This window comes from Meleagris gallopavo, chromosome 1 (assembly GCF_000146605.3).
Source record: "Meleagris gallopavo isolate NT-WF06-2002-E0010 breed Aviagen turkey brand Nicholas breeding stock chromosome 1, Turkey_5.1, whole genome shotgun sequence".
Classification (NCBI taxonomy): domain Eukaryota; kingdom Metazoa; phylum Chordata; class Aves; order Galliformes; family Phasianidae; genus Meleagris; species Meleagris gallopavo.
Window position 1 is genome coordinate 33,387,691 of NC_015011.2, and position 13,526 is coordinate 33,401,216.

Below are 13,526 nucleotides of genomic sequence, written 5' to 3' on the forward strand. Positions count from 1 at the left end.
ACACAACTTTTTCTGTCTTTACAACTATTGCATAGGCAGAGTCTGTGTCTGTACAGCTCCCGGCCGAAAGCAGGGCTGCCATGATCAGGGCAGTCCTTCACTTGAGGAACATGACAAAAAACTGGGAGAAGTGATATCAGTCGGGATGAAGTAGAGCTCCTGGACAAACCCTTCACATAAACTTGCAGGAACAAACCCTACTCCAAAGCACATGAAGTTCATTTTGTGAAAGCAACATCCTACTGGGTGTTTTAGCTCTGAATGATGTGACCTATAAAAGCAGCATAAATCCTGACAGCGCGGGCCAGCAAATGGGAGCTCACTGGAAGAATGCTTTGCAGAGGCCCCAGCCCTGTTTTTTGTTAGAGAAAAAGCTATTGGGACAGTTCAGCTGAAAAACCAAAGGGAATCCAGTGACAGCAGAAATCTGTACTTTGCTTTGAGGTAACTCCCTGCATCTGGGAATAAAGAGTTTCCTTGAGATTGAGAGCTGCAGCTCATTCCTTGGCACACAGCTATGGTGAATCTGGTCTGCCGCTGCAGGCTGAGGCAAACTATCCTTTTTGTCACTCAGTAAGTCCCTGATATGCTGACAGTCCATCACTTCTGCCAGAGTCAGAGGCGGTTGGAGGCTCTCCAGATCCCCCCAGACAGCCTTAATTGACTGAATCAAGTGGGAGGCTCTGGGCTGAGTGTGGTCCAAGTGCTTTCAGGAACACCAGGGTAGAATGTGCTGCAAACACTGTTGAGCTGTGAGGTCTGTTCTCCAAATCTGTACTATGTTGCTGTGGCAATGCCCTCTTCACATTTGACCATGGGCTGAGCTGCCCAAGATGGACAAGGTGACAATCAGTCACTTCTTTTGGTAAGGTTAGTCTTCAGCCAGACCAACTCCCTTCCTGAGTTGCCACATCTGTGCTGGCATGAGAAGAATGGGATGGGATGGGGTGGGATTAGATGGGATGTGATAAGATGGATGGGACGGGATGGGATGGGATGGCAAAAAAAATTGTCAGCTGAATGGCATGGCTGAAACCACAATGGAACCATGCTGGAAGGGAGGCAAAGTGTTCCCTTATCAAATGTTCTTATCAAAACTCAGATTTCATAATCCTAGAAAGGGGGAGAAACAAAGCTGAGAACCATGAGCTAGAAGGTTTCTCCAATCCAGTGCTGAAATCAACAGAACATGTCCCCAAGTAAGACATGCACATTCCCAGCAGCACTGAGGCATGACGAAAACATGAACAATCCATGCATATGATTCTGCCCTCAGAAGCATGAACTTGTTGCTGTTCATTGAGGTTGTACACTGGGAACAGTTTGAGTTGACTCACATTTATCTAAATTTAAGGCAGTGCTTATTAACAGGATTCTTTGGAGCAGCAGCATTGGATTCCAAAGATGTTCACAAAATGTGGTCTTGGAGCTGTACTCGGGGTAGAACGCAGCATGTCACTTTGCTGACTGGGTCGCTGGAGAACAGAGCGGACAAGTACGCTGGACCAGGTGATCACGAGGGTATGTCAGCTACCAGCTGTGCTGAACCAGAGGCTTTTGCGATGGCACAGGCTGTGACCTCTCTCAGCTGAAGATGATGCTGCACAGAGCCTTGGGCGGTGCGCGCAGCATAGGGGCTCCCTCGTGCGGATCTGCCGGCAAAGGCTGGGCAGCCTTTGGAAATGTGGCTCATTCTGTCAGCCAGGGACATCAGAATGCTGATACACAGCCAGGCGTGCAGCTGTAAGCTGCACAGTCCAGGATACACAGAGGTCTGGGGGAAATATGTTTGCCCATAAAGGCCAACTGCCTTAATTTAAGAGCTTGTTGCTGTACCTTTCAGTTGTGCCTAGCTGACAGAGGGGCTACGAGTTAGAGGTGGCAGAAAGGGAAATGCCACAGCTTGCTGACCACAAGAGTTGTTAGAGAGGTTTTTAGGAAACTGTATGTGGAAGAAAACCATACTCATCATATGGAAATACCCATCCTCATTTCCACAGGCAGATTTTTAAATTAGTAGAAATCTGTTATTGGAAAAGGCTGATTTATTTGTAGGCTATTAGCAAACAATGCACTTCAACAAGAAGGCGCATTTTCCACGTTATACTGAAAGACATGTTTAGTCAATAACTGGGTTTTCAGTGGGTGGTTTCTATCTTTAATCCAAGGCTTTTTCCTTTTACAAAGGAATGTCTTCAAATATTTTCTATGCATTGAGTGTCGGCAGCTCATCTTGTGCTTACCAGAAATGTCACTTGGATTTTACCATAGGAACTAATGTAGGCACACCATTACTTGATTTTTCTGGCTTATCTTTGTGTCTGTAATCAGAGATGAAAGAAGCTTCACCTAAACACCTCTTTGCTGCTTGACTATCGTCGCAGTAGTACTTATGCATTTAAAGTAAAATGTCCTGTGAATGTGTCCTATCATTTTCACGGAAGGGTAATGGTTGTCCCTTTCTATCATTCACAAAACTCACTTTCTGCTTCCCACTGCTCATGGGCCTACTGGCCTGTGACTGGGTATACCCCATCCCTGCTCTAAGCCAAGAAGGAAAGAAAGACCTTTCTGCAGTTACTGTGTCCTTGTGGACAGCAACAGGGAACAATTAAAAAATCAGAGACAGAAATTTCTCTTGGAGCTGCTGGGGATGGGGAGAGGTAAGGAAACAGATTTCATGAGAACTTGCAGAGCTTCAGGCTCTATGCCTCCAGGTAACTGTGCACTCAGCCAGCAAACTCTAGGATTCCTCATCTTGTTAAATATTTCCCCATTAACCTAACTGAATGAACTTACACTAATTAATTATGCTTTTTAGGATGAGAAAACCTCACTTTTGGATGAATAAAGCTCTTATATAAGCAAGTTAAATACTTAGAAATGTTTTAAGCATTGCAACTCCACTGTGAGGTCTCAATTCCTGTATGAGCAAATCACAGGAACAGCAGCAGCATGGCACCGACTATGCAAATGATAAAGTTCAGCTGACTGCAAATGTTTGACAGCACAGTTTAAAAGGGCCCTTTAAGTAAAGAGAATATGCACATTGGCATGACCCAAACCTGAGCTCTTATCAGTGGGCAGAGTAATGTGCAGATTTTGTCCCATTAAAAGAAGGCTGTTGATACATTGAGTAAAAGAGCAAAGCTGTGGTGGCTCCTGATGGGCCTCTGGTTTCTGCCTAGGAGGGACAGTTTGAGCATCTCCACCCATACCCACTACCAGCACATCGCAGCTCTATGGGAGCAGTGCACTGGGTCATAGCAATGTGTTGGGCCATACACTTTCAGCTGTGCCCCCTTGTCAATACAGAAATCTCATTTGGTCAATTCAATCTGAATAGATTTTCCAGTGCAAACTTGAAAGGAAAGAGAAAAAAGAACACACAAAATAAATAAATTTAAAAAACCAACCAAGCTAATGATCAATACGTCCAGCTAAGTGAAGTATTTCCTAGCACACAGTATGGCTGTGCATGTCATCTCTTGCTTATGACTACAGGCCCAGATATCTGCATTTTGCCTCCCCCTCCTCTGGGACAGGTGCCAGAGGTCCGTTGTCCCTGAAGACAGAGGTCCCTGCCTTGAATCTCTCAGGCATGGAGCTGTTGGCAGCTACTCAGTGTATGTGTGACTTCATATGGAAAAAATAAATTTTGTTCAACCTGCTCTCTCCACGGTCTATGTTTCAACAGTTCAATTTATTTTCCAGAACCTCTGCAAGAAAGAGAACTGGCTCAAACCTGGAAAAATGGAAGCAGTGTTTACTGAAGTTTAAAGGAACAGACTGAAGGTGGTAGTTGTGCTGAAGCTGCTCAATGGAGGTGATTATTTGCCTATGTGGTTTTTAGTCTCAAATTCCCACTGACTATATCAATATTCACACATTTACAAGTTCAGAGTGAGTAAATAATATTTTGGTAGAGCCGACCTCCTCCCGCTCATCAAAAGGTTGTGATCTCACCATGCCTTCTTCATGCTCTTAGGAAAAAAACCACGTGCATAATGGCAGCACTGAAAGCCCTGAACTGGTTCTGATGGCCAGGATGGCCCAAGATCTGCTGCCTCTCCCCAGCAGCCGTTAATGCGAGGGTTGCCTCTGCTGCTCTGCTACTGGGATCTCTGCTTGGGCTCCCAGAGCTGGTGACAGGTCTTCTCATTAGTGAGCTGCTGTTTGAGGAATTTGTTTGCCCTGGTGCTGGGCCAAAACCTGCAGCTGAGAGATCGCCAGGTTTGATGTCAGGCATATTTATTTCCCTTAGCATCAATTGGGTTTTGCTAGCTGTTTATCCAGACTAAGGGTAACTTCAGAGGATTTGTGGGACCAGTTCTGAAAGCAATGTTTGGTCTCTAAGTTATTGATGGAGGTAGTTGGCAGTGATGGCAGCAAGTGCTGGAGCGGCTGGAAGGTAATTGCCCACTTCTCCTTGTATGGCCAAAGAAGCTGGTTACAAAACAAAGCACACTTTCATACATAGATGGGGAAAAAAAAAACCAGGGTTTTTCTCGTTTGGTTGAAACAAATCCATCTCAAATCTCTGTAAGCCTTTACTAAGGCATTTCTATCCCACAAGTTTCTCTTCTCCAAGTCAGACAGACTTATCAGGCCAACTCCTCCTCAGCATTTCTGTACAGCTGAGTGGTCTCCTATGGATGGACTCTGAAAGAACAAATACTATGGTGGATTTCAGGTACCATAGATCTATAAAGACTTCTCAGTCCCACCATACAACAGGATTACTGTCTTTGCTACATTTATAATAATTTTCTGAGTCAGACTTTGGTTTGCTTCTGTGATTGTACAAGCCAGTCTCGGATTTGTGATAGAGCCCAGCTTGTTTTGTGTTAACAATGAGAGGAGAGTTTATCTTGACTTTAGGAAGGTTTTCAAAACAGTTTCTTCCAAAGCCTTCACAGAAAAAGTGAGAAAGTGGAACTGATGTTAAGTAGATGGTGAGGGGGGCTGCTCTTTGCCTGGATTTTAATGGGCTGTGATCAACAGCAGGAAGTCCAACTGGAGACCAGTCAGTAGTGGTGTACTTCACACCAGTTCTCACACTGTTTAGCATCTTCATTAATAACCAGGATATTGTGACAGAGTACGTCCTCGGCAAGTCTGCAGAGGATACATAACCAGGAGGGTACGCTGGAGGATTGTGTTCCATTCAGAGAGACCTCACCAGGCTGCAGAAATGGGCTGACAGGAAGAACCTTCTGAAGTTCATCCAGGAAAAGTACAAATGCATGAGAGGAGGAACAACCCCATGCATCAGTAGGCACTGGGGGCTCCCCAGCTACAAAGCAGATGGTAGAAGGAGATGGGGTGCTGATGGACACCAAGATGACCATGAGCCAACAACATATCTGTGTGGCAAAAAAGGCCAACATCTCCTGGGCTGCATTAGGAAGAACACTGCCAGCAAGCTGGGGGGTGATTCTTCTCCTCCGTTCAGTCTTGATGAGATGCTTCTGGAGCACTGGGTCCAGGTCTGGTCTATCCAGTAAAAGACAGGCATGGATGTACTGGAGGGAGTCCAGCAAAGGGGCACAAAGGAATAGATGCCTGACAGAATTTTGAAGGCACGTCTGATTTTGTCTATTTTAGCTCTTTCTTCTCACATAAGCGTAAAGAAAGAAGTTAATCTTCTACAGGTTCTTCTACACTCCAATGGCTCTCATTAGAGATCTGTAGGGCCAGTGTCACAGGCAGACGCCAAAAGGACTTCCAGCTCACACAGACCTGCTGCCAGGATGCCACCTATGGGGAAAATGCTCTGACCTCAATGCATGCACACTCCCTTAACTGCTCTACACAATTGGCTCAGCTCAAATTGTTACAGATAAACCAGATGCTTTTTGGGCATGGGTCTGAACAATATTTTATATGAGAAGAGCCAGTCTTTCATTACAGTATTACATGCATTTTATTGCAATCACAGTTTATTATAACCAAGATCTCAAAATGTCAGTCTCCATCAAGCAAACAGCAGGGAAAAAATGTCAAGTTAACCACATACTCAGCAGCTTTTCCAAAATATGACTGATTTTGTGTTTCTTCAGCTACCTTTCAATTAGAAAAAAAAAAAAGACTATTTACACAACTGAAATACCAATAAAACTATCTTCCCATATCCCCAGACAGCTACTGAACTTTATACACATCATTCACTACAAAGAATACTGCATGTTTTGTTATGGAAAGAATAAGAATTTCAGTGCAACTGACATTGCTGTTGTTCTTCATTGTGCATTTTGGGCGATTGCATTTTCCACTATGTTTGGGTTGCATTATGATGCAGTAAGGAGTTTGGCCACAAATAAACAGTTACAGTTCCCTGAACCTTAAAAAGGAAACAAACAAAGAACTAAACAGAAAATTCACATGGTTTAACAGCAAAATAAAAAATAAACAAAATATCATGTTTTAGAAAGTGGATGAAAATGAAAAAAAAATGAGATAAAGAAAGAACAAACCTCGGCAAGTAACATGAAAAGCTGCAATAAGATAAATAATCATTTGTGGTAGATTTTCTTGAAAGCTGTCAAAATATTAGTACATTTTTCATTAAATTCTTCAGAGCAGGCAGCTGTCAAGTCAATGGGGCTAACAGATGAAGAAGGTGCAAAGGAAAACACGTAGAAAAAGACAGGAAAGCACAAAAAAAAAGCTGAATAAATGTTCTGCATATATATTTATGAATGAAAAGTGTGGTAAATTGCTACATCAGAGCTTTGCTTTATGAAGCTTAAGGAGATGTTTCAAGCTGAAGCTTCTTGGTGGTAAGGGAGAAGGAGGGGAATAATAACCAAATGCACGAACCTGATGGTGTATCCCAAGGATTTTTGAGGTACTCAATACTATACTGCAAAGATCCCAGCTGTGGGGATAAAACTTACTCAACCAGCCTTGGTATCAGAGGAACATGGCAGGAATCATGCCAATTTTTGCATGATGCTCCAATGAGGACTTGGAAAGCTAAGTCTGAAATCTCTCCTGAAGGAAAGAAGACACAGAGCTAGATGCAACATCCAGGGAAGACACAGCAAAGCATTTTCAGGGACCTGTCAGAGCTCACCAGATAGAGATGACTTGGTCGGTGCTGCCCAGTTGAATTTCTGGAGTGCTTTTGACGGTGTCTCAGACCAAAGCCCCCAGAAGGTGTCATGAGATAAGGAGGTCCTCCGGTGGGTTTGTAACTGGTGACAGCTGTCCTGTTCTAGAAACGGTGTGTGTGTCATCAGCACTTGCAGTGAAAAGAGTTGACTAAGGCATTTTCAAGAGAGCTGCACTGTTCAAAATACTGATAACAATTGTAGGAATGGGGATTTATTATGACTTGGCAAAGTTTCCTAATATTAGGCAGCTCACAACTAAAGCCATTTGTGAAGAGGTTATTTTGATATCCGATGGCAGGTTGGTAGGATCATAGGTGAGAATCAATGTTGATAAACAAGAAGTGACACACAGAGGGAAAGAAAATGTGAAACATAATGAGGTATTTTGAATCAACCACTAGTATTATTCAGGAAGGAATGCCCTGATGATTATGGCTGATTCCTTGGCAGTATGGTCAAAAGGAGAAATGGACTATAAGCATCTTTTAGGAATGCTCTAGAGAACAAAACGGTAAACATTATACTTTTACAAGTCTAGTGTGCTCACGGCATGAATACTGAATTTAAGCCTGAGAAGCCTTCCTCAAAAAAACGCAGGTGATCCAGAAATCTGACTAGGGAAGATTCAGAGAAGGGAAAGAAAAAGAGTCAGAGGAATGGAGAGATCTGTAAAACAGAAGACTGCGTTTGGGACACCTCAAGTGGGCGCTGGGAAGCCTTTGAGAGACTTCAGACAGATTATTGCATTCAAAGCAAACAGAAAAGCAGTGTTTCACACAGCACATACAAAGTTGTACAGGGTGCTTGTTTCCGTGTCCATCTCCTCCCAGACAAGACACAGCACAGCAGTTACAAAACCCTACACCTAAACCTGCCTCCAGTTTCCCCGCTAAAGGTTCTTCCTGTACTCTTTTCCATATTTCCAGCCACAGGGTGGATGGCTGTGGATTGATCCACAGGGTACTGACTAGCTTTGGTCATCCAATTCCCAAAACCCAACCTTTTAAAAATTAATTTAGTTATCACGTTGTGGATGATATCCACTCCACATTGTGTTCGTTCCATAAGACTGTGATGAATGAATGACCCAGGAGAGAGCAGTATCAGCCAGAAACATGAGGAAGCTGATCTTGATGTTGCCTTTGTGGCATCATTTTGTGAGAAATGTTCAAATAGTCTAAAAACTAAAATGTTTCTTTAAAAACTATAAAACAAGTATGCAGAATGTAAGAGAAGACTCCTTGGGTGGATCAGAAAACACAATTTCCAAAAAACTTTTAGCAATGTGGGGAGACAAATGCAAACCACTTCACAACTATAGCCTTGAAGCTTGGGGTGTCCTGTTAGTTCCAGTGCCTTTTCAACTGTTATGTTGCACGGTGCAACAACTACTGTAAAAGTAGTGAAAAAAATTTATTTCTTAAGCTTTTTTGTTGTTGTTGTTAAAAATATAGTAGAATATTTATAGAAAGGACAAACAATGAAAATCTTGAAGAATGGTTTATTTAACACAGCACTAGACTGCTGCGTAAAGAGAATAATTGTGTAGTTTAAACATCTAGCATGTAAATTACTATGGAAACCAGATGTCACTTACACGACAAGGTGCCTTGTAACTCATCTCTGCTGAGCAATAAATTCCCCTTTTACTTCTTGGCAAAACTCTGAGAAACGTTCCTGCTGTTTTCTATCAGCAGATACAACAGATGGCTGGCACATGCCTGCTTTGCTAAGTGAAGTGGGATCTCTACAGCATTACTTTGATCCCTGGTGGCATGTCTACAACACTGAGATGCAAAATACCACAGCTGAACAGAATCTAAATATGAAAGGTTTGGAGCAATGCACTCGATACGTGAGCCCCCTGTCTGAAAATCATGCTCACAGTGTGTAAACATCTTCACATTCCACATTGGAATTTTAGTACAGAGGTCAGAAAACAAAGTATTTCCTCTGTTTGGTGACATGAAACCGCAGTGAAGGTACTACTGTAAGTCCCGGGAGCGCAGGTTTAGGCAATTGCCTTGACCCAATTTCCAGAACAGTCCCACTTTTATTAGGAAAATAAATGAATTGTGAGTATTACTCATTTTCTAAGCCTAAAAGGATCACTGGATCATCAGTGGTATGAATAAGATTTTTATGAAAAGTTTGGCAGTCACTCTGAAAAAAGCTTACTTTGAAGAAATGTATGTTTTGAAACCCACCATTCTTTGTTTTTCTTCTCATTTACCAAGCAAATAATAATGTTTGAAGGAAGCAAAGTTTTGTAACACTGCTGCCTTAGAATCTGCGGTTTATTAGCTTTCCTTAGGACAGGGAAACAAAACTCCTGGCATCATTGGGGTTCCATTTGATCTTCACAGTCAGGCTGTGACTCAGTAAAATAAGGTAATTTCAGAGATGCCATGGAGCTACTTGGAGTTGATGATCACATTGCTGAGACCAGCCCTAGCCTTCAAGGGCTGGAATTACCTAAATTCCCTGAGCTCCACTTCAAAATACAGAAATGCTGAAGAATATACTCATAGAATCATAGAATGCCCTGGGTTGAAAAGGACCACAATTATCATTGAGTTTCAACCCCCCTGCTATGTGCAGGGTCACCAGCCACCAGACCAGGCTGCCCAGAGCCACATCCAGCCTGGCCTTCAGTGCCTGCAGGGATGGGGCATCCACAGCCTCCTTGGGCAACCTGTTCCAGTGCGTCACCACCCTCTGAGTGAAAAACTTCCTCCTAATACCTAACCTAAACCTCCCCTGTCTCAGTTTAAAACCATTCCCCCTTGTCCTATCACTATCCACCCTTGTAAACAGCCGTTCCCCCTCCTGTTTATATGCGCCCTTCAAGTACTGGAAGACCACAGTGAGGTCTCCTCAGAGATACCTATGATATCTATCATCTCTCCCTAGGAGGTGGGCATCTTTTCACTTTGCTCATTGCTATCAGTAACTTTTTGCTCAAAAGTGACCCAGCCTTTCCCACAGGGACAGGTTCCCCTTATCTCTTGATGTCTGTGCTTTGTTGGCCAGAGGTGCTCCCAGGCTGAAAGCATTCCTTTGGCACTCAATCCCTTGGGCACACATGCACACCTCCTCTCTGAGGGCAGGACCACTCCTGCCCCACCACAAGAAGCATGCATCCAGCACCATATAGCTCACATGTGAAAACATAAAGTGCATAAGAAGGTAACGAACCCATTCTATGGTACTCTTGGCTTCTCATAACCTGCAACTTATCTTGACTTCACCAGAAAAAGCAGGGATTCAGCATCTGGAGACACATTTTGTTTATTGTTGGCTTATTTCTCCCTAATATCACCTAATATTTAATTAGGACTAATGAATTAAGGACTGAAGGCAACTGATGATTTACTTTGATAAACATTTTCTAATGAAAACAGCTTTAACTCTTTATAATACAGTTTTTCCACTTCAGTGTACAGAATCTGCCCTGAACACGTTACATTCAGCATAAGTTTCTGAACTGGAATATGGACATATACAGCAGTGCAAGACAGAGGAGTACTCTCACTCTCTGGGTTGGATTATTTACCAACCTACATTGCTATTTACCTCAGGAGCAGAATGCCCACGGGACATTTACACCCGCTGTGCACAGGTGCAGGCAGGGACACGAGGCAGGAGGGGCTCAGCACCACAAGATGGAGCAGCCACTGCTGGCTGCTGCCCACCTGCCCCTGCATTGTTGGTATCAGGGCTGGGAACTGGGTCATGGCATAGACATAATTGCTTTTTTTTCATCACTATGAGGGCAGTGAGGTGCTGGCATAGGCTGCGCAGAGAAGCTGTGGATGCCCCATCCCTGGTGGTGTTCAAGGACAGGTTGGATGGGGCTCTGGGCAGCCTGAGCTGGTGGGTGGCAACACTGACCATGGCAGGGGGTTGGAACTGGGTGGGCTTTAAGGTCTCTTCTAACCGAAGCCATTCTGTGATTCCCATATGCACTTAGAAGCCTGCTGTCTGCAGACCCAAAAGGGCTCTGGTTATTAATAGAGGACGTAGCACATACAAAGGCTGCTCTGAAAGAAATGCCTCCTATTTTGTTCTGTTGGCCCATGACATCAGAGGCGGATGATGGTGGTATGTCAGTAGAGGCTGAACCTTCCCACCAATATCCTGTTACATGTTGTTGCTGTGTGACAGATGGCAGCAGAGGGGCATTCTGACACAGTGGTGTCTGACATGGAAATGTGGATGAAACAAAGGTGTGTCACTGAACTCTTTTGTGCAGAAAAAAATGGCACTCACTGACATTCATTTGCTGAACGTTCATGGAGACCAAGCAGTGGATGTGAGCACAGTGATGCAGTGGGTGGTGCATTTCAGCAGTGATTACAGCAACAGTGGAGCACATCTGCTGGTGCTGATTTTTATGAGCGCGGCATGCAGGCTCTTGCTCATCTCTGGCAAAAACGCACAGCTAATGGTGGTGACTATGCTGAAAAACAATGTTCTGAAGCTGAGAATTTGCTCTATCAAATAGTGTTATTGTGCTCTTTGTACTTGTTGTAATTTAATAGGAGGCATTACTTTTGGAGTGACCTACTGTTGACAGCTCCAAAAGCCATGAAGTCCTAAAGAGATATCTTCAAATCTCCCATGGCACTGAGAGGTCAGAAGGACACAAGACACATGAATCTCAGAAGAAAGGGTTTCAGTTTTACTGAATAGAAAACAACTGTATGCCAGGTAATGCTGTATGCTTTACAGGAAGCAGCATAGTACTTTGATACCTTGTATGTCTTTATTCTGTCAAAGACTACTTCTGCTTTTGCTTTTTCTTTCCCTTCCTGCCCTCTCACCTCACCTGCCCTCTTTCTCCCATCCTTGCCCAGATCCCAGACAGAAGTGTTCCACCAGAGTAAGGTGGCACTTTCCTGAATGCTGGGGAACATCTAAATACCTTTATACTTAAAAACTAAACAGCGCAGAAATAAAACCTGTTAGCACCTACAGTCTCATTTCTTCTTTTTACGAAATACTGGAAATTCTAGAGAAATTATATTCTTTTTGCCACAAGGAATTGCTATCCTGTTCTACTTGCAACACTGCTGTGGGCACTTTCCAACTAAGATGCATAGAACTGGTATGTTGATGAGTGCTTTTGCCCTATGGGCTGCAAAAACACTCATGTTTTCTATTGTCCCTTCTCATCAGGTACAGGTTCAGGAAGAATAGGGGCAGTGATGATCTGCTTTCCATGGAGGATCAGGAGAACTGCAGGAGAACAGACAACTGTATTTGAATGTCTCTAAGAGACTGCAAAGTCCAACAGGTTTGTGCTGACAAAAATAGGTGATTTGTCTGGGGTGTGAAGTCCATCCTTTCTAACCCAACTCCTCAAACACTCGCAGGCTGGAGCTCCTTCCGTAGCTCAGTCTGAAATCCTGCACTTCACCTGCAGAGTTGTTTAAACACCCACTGCCATAGGACCAGACTGCCAAAGTTTGTAGTGAGTATACACAGAAATGGACTTGTAAAAATGGGATTATAAACTCTGCAATGCAAAGTCTCTCAATTTTAACACTTCCGAGACCCATAAATATCCACAAGACATCATGCTGTTGTAGGAATGGAGTTGTCTGTGATGTTACTTTAACCATGTACACGTTTACTTGCTAACTATCTTTGTTCCCACACTGCCTTAATTCAGCAGAGAGAAGGAGGGCTGGTTGATCAGCTTTGCCACAGCTCAAAGAGGTTTCTCCCCACGGGCTGCAGAAAGAGAACACATCTCCGCGCTGTCTCTCAGCCCACAACCCTTTGCAGTGAGGGCAGTGCCACGTTCTTTCTGCAGAGCCAGACGGAGCTCCTACAACTTGGAGCAATTCCCTCAGCCTCAGTGATGCCACTCCGTGCTCCCCTCCTTTTCTACAACACGGGGTGAAGCGCTTCCAGAACCCACAGCCAAACCCCAAGGGCCTCACACAGCATGGCAGAGCCAAGCAGATCCATCACCAGGAGGGGTTCTTTCACACAGCCAGAAACACAGCCATGGGGGTGAAGCTGCCATAGGCTGAATCACACACTCAGGTGTCACTGACTGTTTGAAGATACAGTTTCATCTTTACCCAGCTCTAATACATGGTATGTACTAAAATATAACAGCAGTGTTCAGCCTTGTAAAAACCAATCATTTTACCCCTGAGATTTTCTGTACCCATGCTAACCTAGGCTCACGTTCCAGCTTTACACGAAGGCTGCCAGCAGCGCAGCTACCTGCGTGCGCTCATGCAAACACATCGCGCACCCCTCGCTTTTTCAACAAAAGAATCCGCACGGAGATGCGTGGCTCTAAGCACAGTTTCACGATGAAAACCGGCACATTGAGGGTTACCTCTACTTACCGGCACCCTCGGCTCGCTGCGCACCGTGAGCGAACGG

The 13,526-nt window shown here is 44.0% G+C and overlaps 1 protein-coding gene across 1 annotated transcript in view; it reads right to left on the bottom strand.

The window, feature by feature from the left end:
* WIF1 (WNT inhibitory factor 1) overlaps nt 1-13,526 on the bottom strand; it is a 41,661-nt gene that overhangs the window by 27,258 nt on the left and 877 nt on the right. The window lies entirely within an intron of this gene.